Raw genomic sequence first — 5,280 nt, 5'->3', positions numbered from 1 at the left:
TCCACCCCCACCCCCTCCCCACAAAAAACCCTTACTCTGGTTCCTACACCCTTTATGCTTCAATTCCAGGTGTACACCAAGTCTTCCACTTCACCATGTGTACCATACCCACAAGGCTTTTTACCCAGTAAGGGTAATTGATGGTTAGTCTTCATCGTTAACAGGGCAGAATTTAGTATCACCATGGAAACACACCTCTGGCTGTGTTTGTAAAGGTGTTTACAGAAAAGTTAAACTGAGGAGGGAAACCCCACCAAGACTCTGTGTAGCACCATCCTTTCTGAATTAAATGGAGATATTTAAGTGAGCAAAAGCCCTCTATCTCTGAATCCTGAGCTCAGACAGTGTGCTAGCCTCCCCACACTCTGGCTTCCAAGCTTCCCTGTCAGTACCATCATTCCCTAAAATCCTGAGCAGAAATAAACTTTGCCTACCTGAGCTGCTTTTTGTCAGGTATTTGTTCAACAACAAGAAAGTAACTAAGAAAAGATACCCCACAGTCTGGGCTGTTGTATAGTCAAGTCTTGCTTCATTCTTTCTTAGTTTGGTTTGCTGTTTCTGTTTTTGAAACAGAGCCTTGCTGTGTAGCTCTGTCTGCCTGGGAATTGGCTATGTAGATGCATTGGAAGAAACTGGATTTGAGATTTTGTCATTAGTTTTACAGTAGTTTATCTGATAAAGAACTGAGTCAGTAGTTGAGCACTACCAACAGCTGTCTGAAGGAGCCATCTGGGTGAGCAAGGCCATGTACTTGTACTTCTTTTTAGTCACACAGTGCAAGGACTGTAGTCATGTCTGGTGTCTTTAAGTCAGGCACATGAGAAATTGCAAGCTGGTGGACTTGGCTAAACTGTGCCAAGAGTCCCGAGACACATGAGATAACACATGTTCACTGTTATGAACGGGCAAATTAGTCCTTCAACATTACGCAGCTATTACCTTACATGCATTTTATTTTATGTTAAAACACATCATATGAGCTTCTGTTTTAAACAGGAGGGCAACACTGTAAGTGTGAAACGCTTTTCTTCTGGATGAGTGCATGTTAACAGAATGGCTTCTGGAAGTGGGAAAGATTTGAATCTAGATGCAAGAAATGCTATTTTTTTGTATCTTTTTAAAATAACAAACAATGCACACTATATTTCAAAGAAAATTTCTTAACAGTTCTGTAAACATGAGAGTTTCTACTTGATTCACCCCAACTATGAATTAGCACAACTGCCAATCATTAACAGAAGAGACTGGTGTGACTTTAAACAAGAAACAGGATGAAAATAGCAGTTTGTTTGTATCTCCTGATGTCGCCTAGGTGTCTACAGTTTACAAGAGGAAGAGGATTATTGCACACACTTTTGCTAATAGTACAGAAAAGAGGGAAGTGATTGTTCAAAGAAAGAAGCACAAAACCATTGACCTCAGAAGGGGAAATAAAAGTCTGATCGAGTCCGAGGGTAACCAACTGGAAACTGGCTTCCCTTTCATACCATATTCAAAACTCTTTTTCCCCTGGAGTCTCTGCTATACAACTATACAAACATGGCTCATTTGCTGTACAGATATTTTCTCTCTCTCTTTTTTTTTTGTTCTCTGTGCTAATGTTCCCCATATGCACGATCAAACTTCACACATCCTCACACTCATTTTGCCTCTATTGGCATGGTCTCTGTTTGCCTGCCATATGTAACTATGCCTGCATCACTTCCAAGCCCAATTTAAAGTTTGAAATGTATCCTTCCCTGCACTTTATATTTTTATACCTTTGGAACTTAACAAAAGTTTTCTCCGTCAAAACATGACTGATCTGCAGCTAGTAAAATTCAAATAATTGTTGCTTTCTAATTTTTGCATAGTTAGCCAAGTTCTCCATCCTGAGTAGGCAGAAACACAGTGGTGTCTCATCAGATTCTCTTTGTTGTCCTACAGGGGATATCCTAAGAGACAGGTCATATGTTCACGGGGAACTGGGTAACATCAGGAGATTCTCCTTGAGATTTTCAGCTGTCCATTTTTGGACAGTCTCCAATGACTGAAGAATGGTGCTGAGGCAAGGGGCCATTTGTTACCAGAGGAGTGAAGATTTGTCTGAGGGAGCCTGATGTAATTTGTAAATCATGCGACTACTTGGAGTGATTACCTCCAAACTAAAAGTGCTTTAAAGAAAATCGGTCTAATCACTACATATTCATAAACGATCTTATAAAATATATATTGTTTATTAGTTCACCCACCAGGCCAAAAGCTTATTCCCAATTGAGTCTTCCGACCTTCCCTGAGCTTTCTCTCATTTCTAAGACCCAGATCAAGTAGATCCAGTGTCTCTGCCTGGGTCTTGACATGGGCATAGCAACAAATCACATGGTTATGGTCATCGTCACAGCTTTACCGGTTCTGCACACTGCCAGGGCCAAATTTCATTCCAATTTTTAATGATTTATTTTTTGGACATTAATTCTTACTTCGTCTTTTCTAGTGTTGATATACTACATTAAGCACCATCAGAAAATATGACTTTTAAAAAAAAGGAGGAACCCAGAAATGGTTTCAGTAACAAATGAGTAATCACTTTGGATGTGTGTGTCCTATTGTCATATTTTCCTGTCAAGTATTATATACCAATTTGACCTATGGACAGTAATGTGATTGTTGTGTAATTGCACATCTAAAAATTAATAAGTGAAAGTGGTATTTTTTGAAGACCAATATACAAATGTATTTTAATAGTTACCTACATTTTTTATTTTTAGAACAATCTTGTTTTACATACCAATCTCAGTTCCCTCTCTATTCAGTCCTCCTGCTTCTTCCCCCACTTTCTCCCCACTCCACCCCCCATCTAGTCCTCAGAGACCTCCCATGGGGAATCAACAAAGTCTGTCACATCACTTGAGGCAGGACCAAGGCCCTCCCCACTGTATCTAGGCTGGGCAAGGTCTCTTTCCATAGGGAATGGGCTCCAAACAGGAAGTTCATGCACTAGGGATAAATACTAGTTTCCTTGCCAGTGGTCCTACAAACTGCCCAAGCCACCCAACTGTCACGCACATTCAGAGGGCCTACTTTGGTCTTATGCGGGTTCCCCAGAAAGTGGGATTTTTAACTGAATTTGAGTTTTGATGGGTAGTTAGAAAGTTGATGTTTCTTTTTCCTATGTCTGTTTGGTTCACCTTTGCTTTTATGAAGTTTATGTTCTTTTTCAATTTTATGTTCAATTACCTAACCGAAGTCCTATGTTTCATATTATATCCATGTTAGCTTTTCAAATACTAAGTGGAAAATGTATAGTCTCGTCTAAAATACTTTTAGTTTCTTGCTCAGTTGTGAAAACTACAACTATAGACTTGTTTTGTAAACAGAGTGACCAATGGAGCCTGGGTAGAGTGGCAGCAGAGAGGCTGGGTAATAAGGATCAGAATACAGTTAGAGGGCGGAACTGGTCCTGGTGTCCTACAGAAAAGATCAATTGTAGCTTACATCAGCTTCTTATACACTTCAAAATAGCCAGAAGTGTGTTCAAACACTGACACCACATAGATGCTGTGTCTGAGGAGATGGATTTGATCATTAAATTGCACATATGTATCACATTACCATATCCTGCTAATGATGTGCAAACATGTGTCAATTAAAAATGAAAAATGGCCATTAGCGCATTAAGATTTTATGCAGTCCATCAGGTCAAGCCTTTTCCTTTGTGTCTGTGTTCCCCTATTTTCATACATCTTCACTATTTTCAAAATCCAATTCTACTACTAAGATAATGACTTTTGAAATGGCTTAATGACTATTTCAAATTAGTCTAGAGTATGATGAAAGACACAGTTTTAAAATACCAACATAACAGATTTCCTTATTCAATTTTTTAAAGAATTATTCACTTTCTAGATTAAGTAGCATATTTGGCTAGACTTCAATAGAGTTGCTATTAAAAGTGGAAGATATTTTGAGATATTTAAGTTTTGTTTATACAAAACTTTAATTTATTCAGGGGAAATTCTTCCTATTGGTAGACATCACACAATGGGTATTTTGAAGAGACAAGTACAAGAAATTAGTACAGTCATCTGGGAAAACAGGAAGTCAACACTTTTGGGTTGCAATACTACAAAATTAGCACATTTAACTTCCAAAATGGGATAACTGTGCTTTGTTTTACACAAATTAATTGATAATTTGTTGCTCCACAGTAGTTGTGTGTCATTTTTCTATTTTCTCCAATATTTTTGGTTGAAACATTTATCTGATGAACAGGGAAAATTTCTTTTTTTATTCTCTCTCTCTCTCTCTCTCTCTCTCTCTCTCTCTCTCTCTCTCTCTCTCTCCCCCCTTCTATCTTTCTCCAAAACATGTTTCTTGGGACAGTTCCCACTCATCTTGAATTAGGTGCTTTCACTCCAGCTTCCTTCTGAATGAGCATCCTTTGTTTTTTTTTTCTGTTTTATTTTTAAATTTAAACTAGAAACAAGCTTCTTTTACATGCCAGTCTCAGTTTCCTTTCCTCGCCCCCTCCCTTGCCCAGCACCTATCCCCCTATCCCAACCCCTTTCTGCTCCCCAGGGAGGGTGAGGATCTTCAAAGGCTGTCATCATTTGGAGCAGGGCCTAGACCTTCCCCGTGTGTCTAGGCTGCCAGAATATCCCTCTATGAAGAGAGGGACCCCAAAGTTCATTTGTGTACTAGGGGTAAATACTGATCCACTACTAGTGGCCCCAAAGATGTCCAGACCTCCAAACTGGCATCCTCTTTCAGGGGGTCTCGAACAGTCCTATGCTGGTTTTCCAGCTATCAGTCTGGGGTCCATGAGCAACCCTTTGTTCAGGTCAGCTGTTTATGTGTGTTTCTCCAGAAGGAGCATCCTTTTGTCAGCTGCCCTTTTCCTCCTTGGGTTGACAGTGGGCGGTGGACCACCATTTCTGCATGGCTAAAGATTGTGGTGATTTAATAACATCCAGGTCATTTCACAACCTCAAGTAGGAATTAGGGCTCTGCACCAGGTGCTTTTTCTTGTGTTTCCTCTTCTCCTTTCCTGGAAAGGAACAAAGAAAATCCTTCATGAGAGGCAGGTTCTCTCAGGGAGCAGGAAAATTTCTTGAATGAAGATGTGCCAGTAATATTTACATCCACTTTTTTGTTACATGTCCTCTTGTTTTGAGTTAGCATGATATTTATGCTCATAAATATAATACATATTCAAACAGAAATTTATGAATTTTAGCATTTTAGCTCCACGTTTTTCTCAAAATTAACTTATATAATTAAGAATAAAAAATTAAGACAACC

Source organism: Cricetulus griseus, chromosome 2 (genome assembly GCF_003668045.3).
Source record: "Cricetulus griseus strain 17A/GY chromosome 2, alternate assembly CriGri-PICRH-1.0, whole genome shotgun sequence".
Classification (NCBI taxonomy): domain Eukaryota; kingdom Metazoa; phylum Chordata; class Mammalia; order Rodentia; family Cricetidae; genus Cricetulus; species Cricetulus griseus.
Note: the sequence above shows the minus strand (reverse complement) of the source record.